Here is a 25,213-nt window from a genome sequence, read left to right on the forward strand (position 1 = left end):
GATACAATCAAATTTATGATATATATTCATTCTTTGGTATCAATAAATGAATCATTGATGTCATAATATATGGAATAACTAGTAAAACGGCGCATACATAAGGAGTACATAAGAGGCGTTTTAGATTCGAAACGTTCGGGCAGTTTAGGTATTTATTATCGATGTTATTGTTTGTTTTCTAAAAGCTTCACAACGAAATAAAAAGTGAAATTCGTCTGCAATACCTGGTGAGTTACATAATTTACATGAGCGATCTACTCTAGGAGTATTGCTCCATCTTCCAGTCTCAGTGGGTGGGTTATGGTTGATGTTCTTAATTTTAATAGTGGGTATGATACTGATTTTGGAAGCCAAAGATACTTTTCAAAACTAGGTATAAGCTTAAAATATTTGTAGTAAGGTCCTTTAGAGTGCCGCTATACTACGAAAAGTTTGATAAAATTGATCGTTCATTGTTCTCACAACACCTGCTACAGTGCAGTCCCTATTAAGATGTAGGGGTGAATGAAATACGGCAGTTAGACCACAGCAGTTCAATATATCTTCATGTTAATCTTATGGTAAGTATACTTGCAAAGAACTTTTCAAGAGAGCTTAAAATACTAATTGACCTGTAAGAGTCGGGGTCTTGTAAATCACTTTTTTCTTATATATTGGTTTCATAATGCCTGTTAACCATGGTTGGGGTAGAAATGACTGAACAAGTCAACATCTAGTGGTCCCAAAAATATCAAAGGTATCTATAAGATGATCGTTTTTCTATGAGATTTATAACTGCAGATTTATTATGTTTCAGTGATTAAAGAGCTCTGCTAAGTTCATCTGCTGTGATGAGTAATGTCATGTAACAGGTCTGTATCACTGTGATTTGATGCACTCTGTTCTTTAAGAAATGCCATCAGGCCCTTGGCTGTACGTGTTAATCTCAATTTTGGGGTTTAAAACATTCCAGAACACTCTATTGTTCCAACCGTCTATAATTTCCGAAGAAGAATTTAAGCCAAACCCATGTAGCTGAATATAATAAGCTTTTGCTGCCCGTTACTTACTCCATGAAATGAAGAAACGATTTTTTAAATTCAATGCCTTTGCCATTCACAATGTAGACTGAACCGCAAAAGAAACATCACCCCAAGTAACATTGCATGAAAAGTTGTCATTTAAATATCTGGGTACTTTTTGTCAAAGTTTCTAAAATTTAACATTACCTTGTCAGGAAAAATGAAATTTGATGATAAAAAAAGAAGAAGATCACAATACAACCGATCGCCCAAACGCATCACGGCAACGGCCATGGTAACCCGATGCACGCTAGTTCCGTGCAAATTGAAATGCACATGCGTTCCCCCATTTCTTCCCCTATAAAAATCCACCCAGATCGGATAACCTTCATTCCTTATTGTATTGCTACCACGTGCACATGCCAAGATTGACAAGAAATCAGCGACACCAAGCCCTTGGACGATTGCAAGCTGGACAAACCGCACGGCAAGTTGCCAATGCATTTGAAGTCCACGTAAGGACTATATACAGACTCCAGCAACGGTGTCAGACCACCAACACTACAGGTGACCGACCACGTAGTGGAAGACAAAGGGTCACCATCCGATCTCTGGAGCGTCAGATTGTGCGACAGCATCTTTAAGATCGCTTTGTTACTGCTGCTGAAACTGCTCGACAGCATCTTTAAGATCGCTTTGTTATTGCTGCTGAAGCTGCTCGACAGCAACACATTAGTGCGGACACCGTGCGTCGACGATTAACGAGCAGACACCTCCACTGTCACACGCCACACCGAGGACCCATTCTGACACCACGTCATCGCAGGACACACGAGACACTGACTTGTGGTGCCATTTTCTCAGAGACTATTGTTGTGTTACACTTTAAGAACATTTGACACTTTAATTTCAACCTTGATTATCAGTTTGGCCAAGTTTCATCTTTTTAATATGTCTCAAAGTATGTTTACAGTGTTTGGACAAATAAGGTCTCTCATATATCTTTCCATGGTGGCATTCAGTGGCTTTCGCGGTTCAGTATATAATGGTGTCGGGCACCTCCCCACATAGACATTTCCCCACAATTCCCTATCAATAGGGGGACAATTACCCACACCTATCTATATGTTAATAAATGAACATTAATTTATTGTATGGATTACATACACATCTAAGTATATGTTTTACGTTTTACATGCAAGGAGGATGGGATTCAAGGAGAATGCAAATGTTTCTCTGTTTCTAATAACTGGTGGAAGATACTGGAAGTGACTGAACGTGAAGAAAGCAAGAAGTAGCATGTTAATCAGTTAGTAAATTTAATTCAATATTCAGTAATTTTTGTATGACGTCTCGTTGAAATGAAGTGACATACAAAGGGCTATTGCTTTGGACCCCTGGATATGACACTGCATAAAATCTCAGAATCTCCATACCCATTGTAATAAATAAATTAGATTGGATTCATATCCTCATTTTCAATTATTTTTATCTCACAAGTAATTTTTTAACTAAACAATTCCAATAATTAAGACGAATTTATTCGTTCCTGGAGAAAGGTTTATTTCATTCATCAAGTTCAAGATAAATATTGAAATATTGTACTTCTTGATGAGACAAATTTTATTCATACATTATATGTACTTTTTACAAGTATTCAAATCATAAAACAATCCGGTATTCTTTCAATAATATATAACCTTATTTTATTATGTTTAAGGACAGTACAAAGGCTTTCTGCTGGGTGACTCAAGCTACCCATGTCGTTGGTTCCTCCTGACGCCTCTACTGAACCCCACCAACCGAGCAGAGGAACGTTACAATGGGTCATTGTGCAGGACAAGAGTGCTCATTGAGCAGACGTTTGGTGTCATGTTGTCGGTTTCAGTGCCTGCACAATGAGCTCAGGGCGACCCCGAGAAAGGCTGTGACCTCTGTTGTTGGGGTGGATGGGAAGGGGGGAGGGTGGGGGGTTATTATAAATCATGATGAAAATCTAAGGCCTCCATCATCAAATGTGAAAATTATGTGCCACTGCTTACAGGTCATAATTATGGAGCTGATGTGAGACGGCACGTTATTCCAACTTTTTTTAGTCGATAAGCATAGGAACATTTATTCACAAGGAACATGTATTCACTACAATTTAATCTATCTGGATTTGTGATTTTAAATGTATATCATCTTCATTAATGATTGTGTAGGTGGTATTGCTTAGTAGGTCAGATATGTAATGACAGTAAGACTTGAATACAGAATCAATTTGGTCATTCTATGTTTTATTCAGATACAGGCAGTGCACAAAGTGGAACAATATTTATTTTGTATAGTCTGGCCATTCTACAATGCAGATTTGTTTGTTGTTAAACTCCGCACTCAGCAATATTCTAGCTATATGACGGCAGTCTGTTAAATAATCGTGTCTGGACCAGACAATCCAGTGATTGATATCATGAGCATCGATCCACGCAAATGTGATCGATGACATGTATCAACCAAGTCAGCGAGCCTGACCATCCGATCCCGTTAGTCACCTTTTACGGCAAGTACAGTGCAGATGATTGGATAATATAGGGCACATCCTGCGATAGAAACTAATATTTTTAGTCCACTGGTCCTTAGTGAGTGAGTGAGTGAGTAGGGTTTAACGCCGCTTTTAGCAATATTCCAGCAATATCACGGCGGGGGACACCAGAAATAGGCTTCACACATTGTACCCATGTCGGGAATCGAACCCGGGTCTTCGGCGTGACGAGCGAACGCTTTAACCACTAGGCTACCCGACCGCCCCCCACTGGTCCTTACAATGATAACATGTAGCAAAAACCTGAAAAATGGTAAATGTCTACAAGTTCTTTGATACCTTGACAATTGGCCAGTTTAGAATGGCCAATCAGTATTGATATAATACAAATAGACTTTATCTCTAAATTTTTCTATGATTAAGATAAGCTGATTTATGTTGATCTCCTATCAAGTGCCATTCTGAATTTTATTACATTTTTTTTAGAAATACTTACTTGATTATTTATATTGATATTCACATTGACCAAAGACGAGTTGGCAAGGAACTGCTTCAGTCGATATAACATACAAAAGGCAGGCGATATGTCCCCGGTCGGCTACTGTATCTTAGCGTTCATATGTATGACACTGGGCGCCGCTGAACAACAACCCCAGCCTTATAGGATCACTGTGTTAGGAACGCAATGGACAGGCATCCAGTGCAGCCAAGAAGCCTCATGTGTCACATTTGTGTCCGACGTCTCCATCTCCATCGACAACCACTACAGCAACGGCGACGTGCAAGGTAGGTTTGCAAGCATTCGGACCTTCTGTCAACATTGCATTTGTTACATCAGAAGCAGGTTTGATGCTAAAACAGTAGTGTATTGTCAATTCCTACTGTCCCAACTTCACGCTAAATGTCTACTTTGTAAAAAAACAAACTGCGTTGAACTATTTCCCTCTTACCCCTTCGAGTGCATGAACATACATTGTACTGCATATTTTATCTTAGAAACCAGATTCAAAGAAATTGTTTAGTGGGAACCAACTGGTAAACATAAACCATCACGCTATAAACACTCATACATTACATCCATGGGCCTGAGTATATCCGATAATAAATGAGCTGTAGGTGAGTGAATGAATGTTGTTTTGGTCGAGGACAGCAATATTGCAGCCATGTCACAGCAAGGCGGAAATAATCGGATATCTACCAGACAGCGAGCAACGTCCCACGCAGTCAGTGTACGATCCCCCATATAACCTGTTCAATGACGTGATAATCCCTATAAGAATGTGGTCAGTGACGTAATATCGCTTTACGAACCTGATAAGAGACGTTATTAGCCCTGTAATAACCTCGTAAGTGTCGTTATAGCCCCTACATAATCTAGTCAATGGAGTTATATCTCCTATAAGAACCAGTTACTGACGTTATATCCCTTTATGAACCTACTCTGTGATGTTCAAACCCATACAAGAGCCTGATCAGTAAAATTATATCCCCTTTGAGAACCAGAACTATATGAACCTATATGGACTGATCAATGACTTGATATCCACTTTAAGAACGTGGTGAGTGATGTTATATCCCCTGTCAGAACCTGCTCAGTGATGTAATATCCCGTATGTGACCTGTTCAGTGACGTCACATCCCCTTCAAGAACCTAGTCAGTGCCATTATGTGCCCTGTTCAACCTGTCAGTGACATATTATATCCAATAACATCCCAGGAAATGACATAATGAGCCCTACCAACATCTGGTCAGTGACTTTATAAATCTATAACATGGCATAAAAGAGTACATAAGGATTGAAATTTGATAAAACATCTGACATTCGGGTAGTGTGTCCAACTGAAAAAAATTCTTTTAGTTCTATTAGACATAAATATGTTCAATGACGTCATAGGTCCTACGACATCATGGTCACAAGGGCATATCGTTGTGAATTTATATCATGTTTGAAGAAAAGATCATCATGGTACTTATGGTTGAACTCTGATCGAACAATAAAAACACTTTTGCATTTGCATTTGCAGACGATGCGTAGACAAACTTGTATTTAACGATGGAATTAATTAAACAGTATTGTAGTTCCGTGGAAACCGTGTGTACAAAACACGAGAAATGTTTACAATTCTCTTTTAATGTTCCCCAGGATGTAGTTCACCAAGCTCCATCCCCAACGCTAAAGTGTCAGCTCCATCTAGACAAGAAGGAGACATTGCAAGCTACACCTGCAACATCAACTACGGCTTCTGTCGCAAAGTGGACAACACCAGGACCTGCCTCAAGTCAGGCGACTGGAGTACCCTCGACCCTTCAGCTGTGTGTCATCAGATTTACTGGGACAAACTGGTGAGACTATAGTAGCACTCCAGTAAATTACCACTGATTAAATGTCCCACACCTAACACCTTTGCACAATGTAGTGTAGGAGTCCTTTACGCTTCAGTTTGACCAAAATAGCTATAAGTAGTTTACACGAAACCCTCAGTGCTTCTTGCATCGATACTTAAGAAATGAATTGAATGTGTGAGTTCATTGCAGTATGAACCTCGCACCTTGTGACAACGTTCATACAGTGTTTGGCCCTCACTCAATAATGATTCACACTGCAATAAACTCACACAAAGTGAAAATCTATCCGTATTATTTTTTACATTGCTATTTTGCACCTCGAAGGATGTAGTTCTAGATCTATACACAGTTTTATTTAATATCAAGTGGGATTTCGTGCTCACAATGACAGTCAAACAACAACTGTATCGCGTAATAAAATAGTTCCTAAAAAGGGGAGGTGACGTGAGCGTATGTATGCTCAATTTCCTGTTATAGTTTGATCCCAACAAATGTATTCAAATAATATCATCATTGAATGAGAAGGGTGTGCAAGTCAGTCACAATGACAGAGCGTCATAGTACATTTACATCAAATAGGAGACATGACGGATGAGATTTCCGAAGTTGTTAATGAACCTGTGGCGGTTATATACATGTATGTTGGCTGATCACTGAAAGGTAATATTAGAGATATGTCAAATAGATACTTAGGTAAATGGATAGATTGTCGTGGACTGTCACTGCCAGCTTAGACACGGATCGAGTCGATACAACGATAGTTTGGATGTGCATATCTTCACTTTGTTCACTGGGATGGGTCGTAGCTAGGATATTCGTGGACGGATACGCAGTCAAATTCTTTGACGTTTCTCAATGTATACTAAAACGCTGAATATGAAAGTCAATTTCGCCGTCATGTGACTGACCTCTCGTCAAGTGGAAAAGTCGTTTATCATGTAAACTTCACCTGAAAAAAAATGTTATGGGGATGAACACGCATGTACGAAGTGTTAAGGGTGGGAGTTGAGGACGGGTATGAACCCTTGGTGTTGATGACGGGTATGACCTTGGTGTTGATGACGGGTATGACTTTAGCATTGTTTTACTGAGCCACCATGCGCTTGTTTTTTTCAGTCATCTGTCCCTATAACTCAGAAGTTCCCTTGCACGGCACACCGAGGAACAAACATCACCGTGAAGGGTGTACCGGCATGGAAAAGAAACAGGTAAGTAACAACATATGGACACGGCAGTAACATGCAGACACGACAGTAGCATATAGACACTAAAGCCTCCGCATACATTTAAGTAGCACTCTCTTGGTATTAGACTCACTCCATGTTCTACCAATCTGCTCATTCATTGATTAATCGCCGAAAATGTGGAACCAATCCAATAATAAATATGAAATGTTCAGAAACAATCCGATGGTGAATGTAAAATGTCCTTTCTTGATTAATCCGTTTCTAACTAGAGGTTCTCTGTCACAAACTTTATGTATAATGCAACTACATCATTGCAGCTATAAAACAAGTTTAATTAGTTATAATTTTGCTACAATTTTCTCATGTTTTTGAGAAGCATTTTAACCCTATAACAACAGTATCTCGTAAGTAACAAAAAGACTCAACAATAACATAAAGTCACGACAGTAAAATACATACGTCACAGTGCCATATAGACTCAAAAGTAACAAATAGACCCAACAGTTATATATAGACTCAACAGTAACATACAGACTGAACAGTAATATATAGACTAAACGGTAACAAACAGACTGAACGGTAAGATATAGACTCAACAGTAATATATAGACTCAACGGTAACATACAGACTCAACAGTAATATATAGACTCAACGGTAACATACAAACTCAACAGTAATATATGGACTCAACAGTAACATACAGACTTAATGGTAACATACAGACTCAAAAGTAATATATAGACTCAACAGTAATATATAGACTCAACGGTAACATAAAGACTCAACAGTAATATACAGACTCAACGGTAACATACAGACTCAAAAGTAATATATAGACTCAACAGTAAGATATAGACTCAACAATAACATATAGACTCAACAGTAACATACAGACCCAACAGTTATATATAGACTCAACAGTGATATATAGACTCAACGGTAACATATAGACTGAACAGTAATATATAGAATCAACAGTAATATACAGACTCAACAGTTACATACACTCAACATTAATATAAAGACTCAATAGTAATATATAGACTCAACAATAACATATAGACTCAACGGTAACATACAGACTCAACAGTTACATACACTCAACAGTAATATATAGACTCAATAGTAATATATAGACTCAACAATAACATATAGACCCAACAGTAATGTATAGACTCAACAGTAATGTATAGACTCAACATTACAGTAACATATAGACCCAACAGTTATATATAGACGCAACAGTGATATATAGACTCAACGGTAACATACAGACTGAACAGTAATATATAGACTCGACAGTAATATACAGATTCAACAGTAATATATAGACTCAACGGTAAGATACAATCCAACAGTAATATATAGACTCAACGGTAACATACAGACTCACCAGTAATATATAGACTTAACAGTAATATATAGACTCAATTGTAACATACAGACTGAACAGTAATATATAGAATCAACAGTCACATATGGTCACGAGTTTAACATACATACTCGACAGTACCATATAGACTCCACAGTAACACTCACTCAGTCACTCACTCACTCAGTCACTCAGTCACTCACTCTTCTAAATTGATGATTTATTATTTCCGTATGCGTGTTGCAGTGTTCAGGGTGACGAGTTCAGGTAGTGCCTGTTATTTGTGTTACCTGTTATTTCTATCATCTGTTATTATGTTTCCTGTTGTTTCTGTTATTTGTGCTACTGTTATTTATTATTCCTGTTATCTGCAGTTCTGTTACGCTTAATTTGCGTTACCCGTCGTTGTGTTACTTGTTATTTCTGTTACCTGTAAGCCTGTTATATGTTGCTCTGTTACCTGTGCATGTGTTACCTGTATTTCTGTTACCTTTTATTACTTATATTTGAACTTCCGTTACTTTTATGTGTAGTTCTGTTACGTTATTACTTTTAGATGTATTTATGTTGCTAGTTATTTCTGTTACCTATTATTTGTTTTATCTGTTGCTTCTTGTTCTCTCTGTGCCCTTATTTCTGGTTCTCTTACCTGAATGTCAGCATCACCCGTTGTTGTTCAAGGAGTGTCAATAATTTTCCCCTTCAAATCGTATGTGTCTTTTGTAGGTAATGTGAAATATTACAGCCACTGAATGAAATGACCTGGAAGATGACCTTGGTATTGAATGACATTGGCTGATTTTGGGAGAGAATGTCACGACATGACCTTAGGGTTGAATGTGACGAGATGACCCCTTAGAGTTTATGTCACGAGATGACGTTTGGATTGAATGTCACAAGATGTCACTAAAAGTGAATATCTGTAACTTCTTTTGGGGGTAGATGCAGGAATCATTAACCGTCAGTTGGCACCGGACTTTGGCCGTTATATTTAATGTAACAAGATTTCGTTCTCTAAATTGTTCTGTTCAATTACCGATTTTTGTATGTGTCATTTTCTTTCTCTTTTAGGCTAAGTGTACAATTATTCATGCCAACGATTGTTCATTTGAATATGTTTGCATCTTTGACTTGATGTAACCATGTCACACCATATTGCATTACTTCAAGAATTGCTAGAAAGAATATTATCTCTCTTAAGCTGAAAATAGAAATTAGTTCAATGTCAAACTTGAACGGTTTCACTAAATTGTGACCAGAACAGTCAACTAGACGACATATCTACCTAATTTCAGTTTAAACAATAAAGACATGTGTCATGTTTATTCATTAATATTAATAAATGAAACAAATGAAAGAACAAAGGAAGTTCTTATTGTCTGAACAACGTAAAGAAACACAGCCGACCCAAAACTTAACTTAAACCAGTGAGTGAGTGAGTGAGTGAGTATTGTTTCACGCCGCTTTAAGCAAAATTCAAGCAATATCACGGGTGGGGACACCAGAAATCGGCTCCACACATTATTCCATTGTGGGGAAAATCGACATGGACATTTTGAAATGTCATGAAATGTCGTGTTACAGGTTCGAAGTCTATCTAAGACAAGGCCGATACGTCTCCCATGCCTTCATCAGTGTCAGGAGTGCTCAGCAAGAAGTGGTGACCAATGATAACGTCAGAGGCAAATGGGGCCAACCGCGTGTGCAACAGAAAGGATTCTTCCCTTTCAAAGTTTACCAGCCATTTGAGATGGTGTTCACTATTCAGTTGACCAGATTTGTGGTATGTATATTTTTATTGAGAGAGTGATTGACCTTTGTTTAACGCTGTAGATTTATATTCTAGCTAAAACAAACCTGAAGGTCAGTAAATAATACAGTGTTGGTCAGGCGAACGAGGTGTTATGCAAGAGTGCTGGACCCTTTACGCTTGAATTTCACCAATACGAACATATATTTAGTTGAGGCCAAACCCTCAGTGCTTCAAGCTGTAACGTCGTTAATACTCTCATGTGGGTCAGGCAAATCTGTAGTTGATAAAGTGAAGGATTTGCTTCGTACTGACATTCAAGTTCCTAACAACATGCAAATCCTATCACACATAGTCGAAGGTAATATCCGCTGCCTTGTGGTTCGGTGATATGTCCGTTTCACTTGACTTGAAACGTAAGTTCCTACAACTCACAAGAGCACACGAAGATCCGGTACAGAGAAGGTCTTCAGCAACCGATGCTTGCCGTAAGAGGCGACTTACGGGATCGGGTTGTCAGGCTCGTTGACTTGGTTGATGCATTTCATCGTATTCCAATTGCGTGGATTGATGCTCTTGATGTCAATCACTGGATTGTCTGGTCCAGACTCGATTATGTACAGACCGCCGTCATATAGCTTGGATGTTGCTGAGAGCGGCGTTAAACAATAAACAAAAATACACACACAAAAACCCCACAAGAGCACAACATCTCAAGCTGCTATGAAGACCTCTAATCTTACAGGTTCGAGTCATACAAGGTTTGTAGCTGACACTCCTGACATTGTCAGATAAAACATTTCAAATTTTATAAATTTGTCCAGTTACAAAGCAATATCCCAGGACTGATATAGTTTGACATGACATTAGGTTCAAATAGTATCAGGTGCAGCGTTTCATTAGCAACGACCAGCGCCGACGGTAAATGAGAGCCACCGAATCACAGTTTCAGACAAACTTTTGACAAGCACATGTTCAGCTCAGGAATACCCACACAGAAAACCTGTTGACCGTAACACATTAACGCCTTCATATTTGTGATTGTGTTTCTTGGTTTGCTAGCACCATATCCGTGCCGGTGGGGTCTCAAAAGTTGAAAACGTACAAGACATGCATTGCTTTAGGCTTTCCTCCAAGATTCAGCTAATTTAACTGACATATGCATTCAAGATGACGTTAAACTCAACTCACTCACTCACCTTTTGTATCATTTAGGTAACAGTGGATTCCAGGGTTGTGGCTGTGCACACGTTCACGACAGGAGATCCGAGTATCGACCACATCCGTATTAAACAGAACGTCAGAGTCAGTTGCATCTCTATCAAATACCCTGATCGACATTGTCAGAGTTGTTAAAAAGAGCAGATACTGATATTAAACTTGATCTGGCCCCAGTAGTATTTCATTTATATGCCGATAAAGCGCAAGTTGTGTACTACTTAAAATGGCAACTGAAATGTATTTTCGTCGATCACATCAGCTCAGCCAGTCTACGGTTGGAATGACGCCACATCTATGATGACAGGAACGATGGATGACGTTTTCTTCAATTGTCCGATTTTGATCATGTCTATTTCACTATCACTCATTCCTGAAACAATCTTGTAGAAAAGTAATCTATGGCTGGGTAAACTTGTGTAAACCTAAATTGGTACAATGAAGACTGTGGTAAGAAATGAATTTGCAACTATATGACTCCTACCATATATGAAATAATGTAAGCAATTTTATTGATTTCCAATATATCTTGTGATCTCAAAAGCTGTACAGTTATTGTTTTATATATATGTCATCTCTGAGTATGGTTGACAACAAGTACAGCTGAGTAGGTTTAAGATCAGTTAAACTGTTGTATTTGTAATGAGTTGTGTTTCTGCATGAAGTGAGTCAGTGAATGCAACAACCGTGTCCATGACACTTTTGGAGGGACATACACTCAAGCAATGCAGAACTTACCAACAAGAAAGGAAATGTATTCAGTACTGCGAGATGACATTATGTGCCAAGTTTGGTGAAGACATATGGTACGTTTTTTTAAGATCTGCTCCGGAAACGAGGACTACCGCCATTTTCAGTCTAAATCAAAGTCGTTACCATAGAAACTCGAAAGATATTTTAAAAAAAATCCCAAACTATTAAAAGGCACCAGTTCACCACTAGACCTATATATGTGCCAAGTTTGGTGAAAACATATGGTACGGTTTTCAAGATCTGCTCCGGAAACGAGGACTACCGCCATTTTCCGTCTAAATCATAGACGTTGCCATTGAAACTAAAAAAATATGTTTTTCAAAAATCCCAAACTATCAAAAGGCACCACTTTACCACTAGACCTATCTATATGCCAAATTTGATGAAGAAATATGGTATGGTTTTCAAGATCTGCTCCGGAAACGAGGACTACCGCCATTTTCCGTCTAAATCAAAGTCGTTGCCATGGAAAGTCGAAAAATATATTGTCAAAAAATCCTAAACTATCAAAAGGCACCAGTTCACCACTAGACCTACATGTATCTAAGTGTCAAGTTTGGTGAAGACATATGGTACGGTTTTTCAAGATCTGCTCCGGAAACGAAATGTGACGGACGGACGGAAGGATGGAAGGATGGAAGGACGGAAGGACGGACGGACGGACGGACGGCACCCATTCCTATATCCCCCTTCCACTTCGTGGCGGGGGATAATAATGTTCTGGCTCACCCCATTGTTCTGGCCAGAAAATGCCCCTCTACTTTGGTAATATGGGGGTTGTAGAATACCTTTGATTCTCTAGACCATGGTGGTGAAGGGTATTCCAACAACATAAAAATTTCCTACGTCGATGTAGCAGGCACATTAATGTTGATACTCCATTGGGTGTCACTTTTGTTCACTGTGTGTACTTTGGATTTGGCTTGCCAGCTCGGACCATGTCACCATTTCAAATTTCTACGAGATGTTACCGATGTTGTACTTTGACACCGTGTCATCAAGGGTTGCCTGATTGAATTTAGTATCTCAGAGTCGAGGGGAATGATGTTGCGCTTTTAATACTTATAAATGTCACAATTGCTTTTCAACATTCGTATCATATGGAGCAATGACAAATAAGTAATTGGTGATAATAACGAAACCAAAGAAACGCGAAATAAAGAATATCTTGTGGGCATTCCGAGGTAAGAATAATTTCCAGCAACCTGTTATATACAAATGTTTCAACATATGTGCATGTTTGAATGCTCATATAATCAATACGCGATGTGGAAGTTGTTTAGGTAAAGGGGTTTATACTTTTATAAGTAGTACAGGAGCAAGTGTAATTGATTATGTGATTAGCACAAGTGATATTCTTTAACTTTGTAATGTAATTTCACGACATTAGTCAGAGCATCGTCAACACAAAATGTCCACAAGAGCGCTTCACACAGAATCAAAACTAACCATAATCAATTTTATTTTAAATCGAAATTGTAGACTGGAAGACTGGAAGACTGGTCGTTTATCCGATACCTCTTCGTGAATGATTGAAACGGCTTTCGATCTTTTATATACGGACATTGATTAGGGCTGCAACGGTTCGGTTCGGTTCGGTGCACCGAGAACCGGTACTTGTCTCGATTCGATCTTCGATCTACAATGTCTAAATTTTGACGACTGTCACTTGAAAACGAAAATAGATTAGAGTGCACTGTTCAATAAAAAAAAGTTAAAGAAAATACACTTTTTGTTACTTATCTATGCATAGTATACATGATTCGTTGTATATTTTTAGACTAATGAATCGAATCGAATGGAAATAATCGAGCATCGAACCGAATCGAAGTATTGGTGAACCGTTGCATCCCTAACATTGATGAGAGCATAAGAATATAACTGATGCACTTAAATAGACTGGGGAAAAGATGGAGCGGAAATTAAACCAGGTAAATAAAGTAGGCAATGGTTTGCCTGGGAATGTGAGTCATTTTAAAGATGTATTTAGTGGTGCTGAATCAAGGCAAGATTTTCACTTTACTCAAATAGACGATGAGTGCACTCTTGCCAAATATATGCTGGATCAACCAATATCATCTGCTATTCATGATTAGAAAAACAATAAAATTCAGCAAACGATGAATTGATAACAGATTTCTTATAATCTTCTCTTGACATCTTACTTCCATATTTGTTGACTCATTTCAATTCAATTCTCGAAACATTGTATTTTCAAAAGGAATTGAGACTTGGTGTAATCACTCCTACACACAAAAAGGACCACTAAATGATGTAAATAACTACAGGCATACCACTCTAGCACATTCGGCATTTTTCTAGTTCAAGCATAATTAAAAATGGTATTTTGAACAGAATCTCTTGAGAAGATTGGCGAAGAACAAGCGGGATTTAGACGTGGGTACTCCATTACAGTAACATAATTATCTTACATGCTATTTCATGAGGAAAAAGAAGAAAAATTATTCTGTAAAATCAGATCAACAATGGTTTGACTCAGAATGTGATTTCAATCGATCAGAAACGCTGAAGCTACTGAAATGTTTTAGAAGATCAAAGAACAGTGAAACACTACATTTATACATTACTCAACGCAATAAATATAATGACCTTATAATGAGCAAAAAGAAACTATATAATGTATCTGTCAGAGACATTTTACTAGCCAATATAAATAACTCAAAAGAGTTTTGGACTGTGCTAAAGAAATGTACAACCAAAATCGTCAAAAAAGGACAATGTAAATATATCAGAATGATTTTCGTATTTCAAGAACTTATTTGAAGAATGTGACGCTTATTTGCCAGAACAGACTGAAAACACTGATACTGACTACAATGCTGATGATACGGCAGCCTGTATACTGGATTCTCCGATCACCCAAGAAGAGATACAAGAAGCAATCTATAAACTAAAAAACTCTAAATCTCCAGGAAAAGATAACCTTATCTCAGATTTTTTTCAAATCCTCCTCCGATATATAGTTGCCATACATGGTTGTTTAATGTCATTTTTTAATCATCTTATTTCCCTGAATCATGGAGTACAGGTATCATAGTCCCTTTGTATAAGTCAGGTGATAAATCTGATCCTAATAATTATAGAGGTATTTCCCTTTTAAGCACTTTAAGTAAACTTTATACATCAGTTCTTAATGCAAGATTAGTATTTTGGGCAAATTCGTATGACAGAATTAGAGAGTCGCAAGCGGGATTTCGAAAATGATATAGCACAATAGATAATATTTTCATTTTACAAACTATTATTCAACACTACCTTTCAAAAAAGCGTGGTAAGTCTTATGCGCTTTTTGTTGACTTTGAAAAAGCTTTCGACTTTGTTAACAGATCTAAATTATGGTTTATATTAAAATACAGGGGAGTTTCACCCAAGATGTTAAAAGCACTTGAATCTATCTGTAGTTGTTAAATCAAATAACATATTATCTGAAACTTTTGATTGTCCTTCAGGCCTCAGGCAAGGCTCCGTGTTGGGCCCCTTCTTATTTTCTATTTTTATAAATGAGCTTGCTGAACAAATAGAATCTTCATGTGCGCCAGGAGTGCAACTGCATCCTGATACAGTATTTTTGCTGTTATTTGCAGATGATATCGTCCTTTTTTCAATATGTATTATATGCATATAAATGATTAAGGCCCGTATTTACACAGTACATCTCCTTTAAGATAAGCTTTCACTTATCATCGTTCGTATCAAAAGCCACATTCAAGTGCCATTTTTGTTTTTGTTACATTTCGCTACTGACTGAAGGGAAGTTGGTAGGAGGAAGGAACTGCAGCAGTCAATGTCAGACAAGCAAAGTGATATGTCCCCTTTAGGTTATTTTCGGTTCATATGTGTGATACTGAGCGCCGCGGAATTAAAAAACCTAGAAAAGGTTGACACGAACTCATTACATTCTTATAGGATCACTGTGTTAGGCACGCAATGGACAGGCGTCCAGTGCAGCTAAGAAGCCTCTTGTGTCACATCCGACGTCTCCAGCAACATCAGCACCGGAGATTCGGGCCTTCTTTAAACTCTACATTTTTCAGAGGCAGGTTTTTTGCCTATAAGCAGTGCATGGTCCATGCCTTCTGTCCCAACTTTACGCTAAATGTTGGGCGGTGGGTTAGCCCAGTAGTTTACACGTTCGCCCATCACACCAAAGACCAGAGTTCGATTTTCAACATTGGTACAATGATATTGCTGGAATATATTCCATTTGTGTATGCCCAAAACTCAAGTGAGATATAGGTGATTGAAGGAGTGGACACCAATATTGCAGCCATATTACGGCAGTCCGAATATGTACCAGACAAACCAGTCGTTGAAAGGAGCAACGTCCCAGGCTTCCAGAGCAGGACGACATACTATCTAAAACGTTATATCCCCAATACATACCTAGCCTGTGATGTAATATCCCCTATTAGAACCTGGTTATGTGCCGTACACAACCTTTTCTACTTACTTCTAATTACTGGAAGACCTGGTATAAAAGACTTCATTTGGATTGAAATTTGATAAAACAATCTAGCTCACGAATAATTTAGCTAAGAGTGTATGAAAACGTTTATCCAGTTCTATCGGACATGTATATACTTTTAAAAAAGTAGGTGATCATGAAATAGAAATGTTAATATTAAGTATTAGAGCCAGTGCGTGAATAAATATTCAACGTCATATCGGCAATATTTTAGCCATGTCGTGACGAAAAGTTATACATTGATAATACATGTATTTAGACTAAATAAGAACCTGTCATCGATGAGCAGTACAATATCTAGAATATTACAGATTCGATTTAAAACTTGTTGAGAACATTTATAAGAATAAAGTACCAGTCAACAACACAATATAAAAATGGGCTGTACATCGCAAGCAACTAAAGGGAGATCACCATACGAGGGACCATGGGGACGTACGGGTAGCCTATTGGTTAAAGCGTTCGTTCGTCACGTCGAAGACCCGGGTTCGATTCCCGGTATAGGTACAATGTGTGAAGCCCATTTCTGGTGTTCCCAGTCGTGATATTGCTGGAATATTGCTAAAAGCGGCGTTAAATGATACTCACCCACTCACAGTAAGTTTGCTTCCTGCGTGGACCCTGACAAGATTTATATCATCCCTTCAGAACTACAGGCGATAGTTTACCCAGTTAAGCAATAACAGTACAGTACTAGTGACGTTTCAGTAAAGATTCTCATACAAGACTGAGTAATGCACATACTACAGAATTATATATTACTGGTGAAGGATAAACAGTAAAAAAATCATACATGAGATTAAAATGAGCAGGTTAAATAATAACAAGAGAAGGTTAATATTGTTATAACACAGTCGGCAGAAAACACAAGATGTGGAAGCGATTACAAGCCCATAAGTAGACGCTACATCAAAGATCTAATGCAAAGGAAGTGGAACACCCAAGTAGATATAAACAAACTTCATGCTGTACAACCAACACTAGGTTATACCTACTTGGGCTGCAATTCAAGACATGACGAAGTTGTTTTGCGACGATGTCGTATTGGATACAGTCGATATACTCATGAATATCTTTTAAAAGGTGAAGATCCTCCATTCTGTGTCCCTTGTTATGAGAGAATCACAGTCATGGATATACTCATGGATATCTTTTTAGTCCTTGGTCCCAGAAAGGAAAGGGACATATGCATTTTTGTACTGCCTAGTATACATTAGTCATATTATGATATGATAGCAAGGTTTTTACGGCAGCTTATTTATAGAAATGACCTCTGACATTTGAGGGTGTCTAAAAATAGTAACAAATATTAAACATTGGAAATCAAAGATGTTCTGTCCCTTTTAACCATTTAAAGCATAAATATGTATGTCTTATTGATACTTTAATATCATATAGCCATATGTATGCTCATCTGGGTTGTGAAATGATAATATGTAATTATTTTAGACCTTTTTCGTAAGTTGTACATGATTTTGTCCACCACAAGGTATCAAAATCCCAATAATAGAAAATAGAAACTGTTAGCAATCTTGATTGTCATTAAGGTTTTGTCTACTAATTCTCCATCCACAATTTCATTGAAACACAACTATGTCACACTTGAATTCATGGTGCCTACATCTTCATCAGATTTCTCTGCCATGGTCCACTGCCTTCACAGACAGGTGCTGCAACCAAAATATATTTATAAGTCCAGTGCAAACCTGTTCACATATAAGCAAATTTATTTCAAAGATACAACTTTAGACACACCCAGCAAAACATTTATCGTAATAAATAATCATCCATTGCATATTTTATTATCTGACCAGCAAATCTCTGAGAGGACTACACTCACATTTTCCCTACAAAGATTCCTTAGAGATTGTTTACACAATAAACCCCATCAGTCATAAAGAAAATTAAATATTAACATATTAAAGTAATTAATATCAACTAGTGTTTTAATTCCTTGATTGTGTTTTGATTTTTTAATATTGGTTAATATTTCGTACAACCACGCGTGACCAAAGCGCTGGCATAAATCCTGCTGGGAATCATGCAGGAAGCAAAAGCACCGTAAGTCTCCATGATCCCCAGTTATTATAGGTGGTCTAGCTATAGTTGCCAGCGGTCTATAGCCTGGTTTTACTTTCTATTTGACAAATTGACTGAAAACTTCTTTATTTTAATATTGCTTAGGTTTGTTTTATGTCTACACTGTGATATTTACCTTACCGTTTTACTGTCCTTTGACGACAGGAATTGTATCATAATAAACTTGTTCTCATCGCGATATGGCTGCAATATTGCCGATGGAATGTAAAATTATAACTCACTCACTCACCATAAATTGTGTCTACTTTGTCAATAATATTGAAATCGCATTAAAATAACAAGATACATCTGTAATCCTAAAGCTTATGTTCCACATGCCCATATGAGCCAGGAGGAAAACTTATTAAATATAGAAGAAGAAGCTTACGTGCATGTAGAGACATCGTCTGAATATCACATTATATGTAAATGTTACGATACTCTACCTATCTACACGAACTATTCAAAAATTGGCCTTAGGTCGTGGAGACCAAGGAAATAGATGTCTTCCTTTAGGAACACTTTATGTTGTCATTATTGCTTCATTTTATTGAAAAGAATTCCCCTAAAAATCACTGATCGTTGAGTAACAAACATTAATCCAGTGGAGAAGGAGATGTGCAAATAAATATATATCCACCGATACGCTTGAACCCATTGATATATTCACTTTAGCGTATGTAGTTCTTACAATTTGTGATATCAAAAACTACTTTTGATATTTAAAATAACACAAATTCCATTTGTTATATGAAAAAATACATTTGTTGATATAAAAATGCATTTGTTGATATGCACACAAATTACGATATTAGTAAATATTTCATGATATGATAAAATCAAATTTGTGATATAAATTTATTCTTTGGTGTCAATAAATGAATAATTGATGTCATAATATAACTAATAAAACGGCGCATACATTAGGAGTACATAAGTAGTACATAAGATGCGTTTTAGATTTGAAATGTTTGGGCAGTTTAGGTATTTACTATCGATATTATTCTTTTTTTTCCATGACCGCCTCCGTGGTCTAGTGGTAGAGCGTCCGCCCGGAGAGTGAGTGAGTATTGTTTCACGCAGCTTTTAGCAATATTCCAACAATATAATGGCGTGGGACACTAGATATGTGCGTCAGACAGTGTACCCATGTGGAGAATCGAACCCGTGTCTTCGACGTGACGAACAAACGCTGTAATCACTGTAGATTTCTATTTCGGTAAACATATCCCTATAAGCATATGGTGAGCATCACAATAGAAGTGTGTGTCAGGTTTCGTAATGCTTAAATATTTTTTCTGGCTGATTTGTATCTTCTATGAGCGCTGAAGGACATTTCAACAGAAAAATATATGAATATTAACCCATAAAGCGAAGCGTGTGGAGATAAATTTATATACCTTTGATCAGCTAAAATATTTCAACACCTTTCTTTTACACGAAAACATATTTAATACCTCTATTTCAGTTCAGTTGCTTCACAACTATGTATACCAACTTAAGCACTTCTTCACAACGTCACTCTATTGTTCCAACCATCTATTATTTCCGACGAACAATTTTAGCCAAACACATGTGGCTGAAACCCAATATCAACTTGACGTAAATACCGGTACGACCCCACACAAAGACTTTATTCTTTCATTATTTTGCTGCATGTAACTTACTCCATGAAATGCACAATCTTTTTTTTAAATTCAATGCCTTTGTCATTCATAATGTGTACTGAACCACAAAAGAAACGTCACCCCAAGTAAACATTGCATGAAAAGTTGTCATTTAAATATCTGGGTAATTGTTGTCAAAGTTTCTAAAATCTAACATTTCATCCTTTTCAGTAAAAATAAAATTTGATTATAAAAAAAGAAAGAAGATGACAATAAAACCGATCGCCCAAACGCATCACGGCAACGGCCAAGGTAACCCGATGCACGTGAGTTCCGTGCAAATTGAAATGCACATGCGTTCCCCCATTTCTTGCCCTATAAAAATTAACCCACATCGGAAATAACATTCAGAGAGAGAGTTTGGAGACGCCGTGGGGAACGTTATTCGGCTGCTTGTGTCGTTGAGAGAGACTCGTGGGGTGGTCCGAGCATCATGGTGTGGGGTGGAATTGGTCTTGCACATTGGCCCGGTTTAAATCCCATTGAGCACCCGTGGGACGAGATTCAAAGACGGCTGAATGACGTCCGACCAAAGCCGACAACTGCAGCTGAACTGCGTCAGGCGTTCCTCAGAGTGTGGGCTCATGTGCCTATGGCCTTCATCAACCGCTTCATCCATTCCATGTATCGACGTTGCACGGCTGTCATCAATGCACATGCCGGATACACGAGACACTGACTTGTGATGCCATTTTCTCAGAGACTAGTGTTGTGTTTCACTTTAAGAACATTTGACACTTTAATTTCATCTTCATGATCATGTTTTGCGAAGTTTCATCTTTTTGATATGTCTCAAAGTATGTTTACATTGTTTGTACAAATAATATAAGGTTTATCATAAATCTTTCCATGGTGGCATTTCTTTTGCGGTTCAGTATATAATGGTGTCGGACACCTCCCCGCATAGACATTTCCCCACAATTCCCTATCAACAGGGGGACAATTACCCACACCCATCTATATGTTAATGACTGATTGGTTGGTTTGTTGTATGGATTACTTACACATCTCACTAAGTATATGTTTTACGTTTTGCATGCTTCGAGGGTGGATTCAAAGGAGAATGCAAATGTTTCGCTGTTTCTAATAATTAGTGCAGGATACCGGAAAGGACTGAACATGGAGAAAGCATGAAATCAGTGATAGATGTGACAGATTTCACAGGGTAACATTCAAAAGACTACACAGTTTCGAAGGACTGAAAAAATGGAAATTCATTAAATTGGAAAAATGAGAGGAGAAATTAGTAGTAAATGTTTTCATACAAAATCCCTTTCCGTTTAATAAACAACAGTTGTTATTTTAGTACTTGTCTAGAGGAATCCCTTTTCCAAACAAAATGTCTATTACTCTGTTACAGTATGTAATGAAAAATGAAAACAAAACAATAAACGTGCAACAAAGCATTATCTTTGGGCATTTTAATTATTTTATTGTTGATATAAATGTATTAAGATTAAATAAAACATTGTGTATAAATTATATGTCATGTGGGCACGTCTTTTTTTGTACCTTACACTACAGTGCGAAATTCCCCCTCAGAAACTACAAAGTAAGTACGCAGAAGGTTTGTAGTTTCAAGTTTTATTCATTACCATATCAGCCTTGTCGTCTAAGGCGCCGCGATTCGCTGTGCAGATTTGCGTTCCTTAGGCACGCCGGAAACCTATGATTGTGGGTTCGAATCCCGGTTTGCCCAGATTATGTCTCTAGGTATGTCAGCACCATACCCGTACTCGTGAGTTTCACCGAAGTGGTTAACGTGTGAGACCTGCATCACTTCGGGCTTTCCTCCAACATTAATCTGACAGGCCGCGATGTAACTAGGAATATTGTTAAAAGCGGCGTTAAACCCAACTCACTCACTCATTACTCTATCAACTAAAATTTGCTCCCGTGTGTGAATGCGAGTAACACTTGTCTCCTCACTTCTCAGCTTCATAATGCTTTAGACGGGTAGAATATTTAAATCTGTTGTGCGTATATATTGAAGAACTTGCATAGGATTTAGAACACTTGTTATTCATCAGCCAACATCTCAGATTAGTCAAACAACTTTGAAGTGTCAATGCAATATCATATTCGTGGACACCACATGTGCACAGACAAGTTGTTCAGGACAATCAGTCTCGACTAAAAGCTAATTCAATTTTTCATCATTAACTTCCATACAATTATTTATGCATTATTATGTAGTTTAATTAACGTAATTTCTCATGTCAATGACTGATTTCAAACCACTTGTTTCGGTGTAACCCAGGCAGTGTCCCCTACCCTGGTGTATGATAAAACACTCGAATAGACATAGACATAGTTTTGTTTCCATAAATAACCACTCACAGTGGTGCATGGAGATTAATGCAAGACAGACATTTAGTTAACAGAGGACACTCGCATCAGTATGAGAGTAATCATTAATTGTTTTAAATATACGAGCAAAGGTTTCTTAAAACTGAGACTTTAGAGTACAAAATAGTTGTTGAAGTTAATGGTAATTAGGCTTAACATATTTGTACTTCTTTTAAGAAAGCGCTGACGATCAGTTTCAAAATGTGTACACTCAAACAAGTACTAGTAGTGAAACACAACACCGACAGTAGTACTGCAAAGTGGACAGATCCTATTAACAGGATAAATCTATCCATCGTCCCTTCTCAACAGGTAGAGAGTGATTGTCGGTTCTAAACTTAGTCAATGGTAACAAGTTTTTATTATTTTTATCAATATAGGGTTCATGGCAAAATTCTGGTTTGATACAAGAGTAAAATGTTCCTCTTGATGACATAGTTTCATCGTTGTGCCATACCTGTATTAACTTGTCTTTAAGCCTACTTTCTATAGTGGAACCATTGTCTGTTACCAACACTTCGATTTCACCATACAAAGCTTAAACCAATATCCTTAAAACACTTGGTCCATTTAGAATGGTAATTGTTTGTGATGTACATCTGATAAAGTATGTTATAGATAATTACGGTCAGCTTGTTATGCTGATGAAGGGGTTTTACCAGTATCACCATACAGCATGTCTAAAGAGGATAATATAAGACAAGACTATAAGACAATCTAGTCTGTATTCGTGGAAGAGGATAAGTGGTGTGTATGTGTGTGTGTAGGTGTATGTGTATAGGTGTGTATATATGTGTGTAGGTATGTTGTGTGGTATGTGTGTGTGTGTGTGGTGTGTGTCTGTGGTGTATGTGTAGGTGTGTGTGTAGGTGTGTTGTGTGGTATGTGTGTGTGTGTCTGTGGTGTGTGTGTAGGTGTAGGTGTGTGTGTGTGTGTGGTGTGTGTGTGTGTGTGTGGTGTGTGTGTGCAGGTGTGTGTGTGTATGACAGGTATCTGTTGGTGTGACAGCTATACAGGGGTATGTTAATTCACGTCATACGCGTGACAGACATTAGGCCGATTGAAGACAGGCTATTACGAGAGCACAACACCTGGGACGCAACATCGCTTACATAACCAGGCGTATTATTCACAAAAAATGTACATTCGTTGCATGTATTCAGAAGCTCTCAAGAGTAACGTTACTACATATACCATCGGTTCAGGCAGGTCAGTGGGAGACATTTGATATCCCCGCCAATACAGGCGTGTTGCTGCCACCCTGTGTCGCCAGTTGCTTACTGTGGGCGAATAACTAAGCCAGGTAACCGTCAGTAGAGAGGCTGACTTGTGTTGACTGCCACTGACATGTTTGAGTGACGCATATACATGATAGACTAATGGGTCACCAAGCAGAACGTGCTTATCCTTAAAGATGTAAACGAGACGGTAATGTTTAAGACTGCCAAGAGCAACAATGTAAGCATATCAAGGACATTGAGAGCGGAAGGTCCCCAGCAGCGTCATACCAAAAGACGTTAAAAGATGGTACTTGTTGTTAGCCTGTCTGGCGTTCGGCATTAAGGGGCTTAAACAAGGATTGGTCGGCTCGGAGTTTGTATACTGTGTCTGAGTGGGGTATTCATGTTAAACTGCGGCATGGCTAGCACTATAAATCGGCATCAGTCCGGACTAGTACAAGCAGCCACATACACACATACACGTACATGCACGTCGGTATATAAGTGCAATAATCTTGGGGCTCACTTCACCCCACCTATATACATACCTCTATCCAAAGTCTCTGACTCCACGGTAAATGATGCCTTTCTTCTACCTTTACTCCCAGACTCTACAGTAGATGGTGCTTATACATGTACCTACGCTCCCAGATTTTACCCGTATACTTACTCCCAGACTTGACAGTAGGTGGTGTTTTTAACCCTACCCATTCTCTCGGACTTACCGGACTGTGCTCAGTCATACCAGAAAAAATATCCCTAAAACTATTCACGATCCCTAACTGTGTTGAGTATTTCTTTTCAATCGGGAAGTCCGGCCAAAAAGTTAAGGTTAAGGTATTTATTTATTGCCGCTTTTATTACGAGAGTGTCGTAATGCAGCAAACATAAGTAGAATTCCACAAACCGTGTGACATGTTGTTGGTGTGCATGAAGTGCAGCTGTATCTACACAGTAACATCATAATCTGCTTACTTGAACGAGGGCATAGACATTGGGGACAATGGTCTAAGGATTGTATCATATTTTTTCAACCTTCCCCCATTGTATGTAACATGTGTTCATCCCACCCTTCCTCCTCCCCGAATGCAGCCAACTCATGCCATGATGCTGATTGATTCGAACACAGCCTGTTGTGATTCCAGGTCAGAGTAGTGTGGGTGAGTGAGTTGGGTTTATCGCCGCTTTAAACAATATTCCAGTTATAACGCGGCGTGTCAGCTTAATGTTGGAGGAAAGCCCGAAGTGATGCAGGTCTC

The 25,213-nt window shown here is 38.1% G+C and overlaps 1 pseudogene; it reads left to right on the plus strand.

Moving 5' to 3' along the window:
• Positions 1 to 4,109: 4,109 nt before the first annotated feature.
• Positions 4,110 to 25,213, plus strand: part of LOC139462613 (solute carrier family 13 member 2-like) — a 47,159-nt pseudogene continuing 26,055 nt past the window's right edge.

The sequence above is a fragment of the Haliotis cracherodii genome, unplaced genomic scaffold (genome assembly GCF_022045235.1).
Source record: "Haliotis cracherodii isolate W230 unplaced genomic scaffold, xgHalCrac1.p SCAF_15, whole genome shotgun sequence".
Classification (NCBI taxonomy): Eukaryota; Metazoa; Mollusca; class Gastropoda; order Lepetellida; family Haliotidae; genus Haliotis; species Haliotis cracherodii.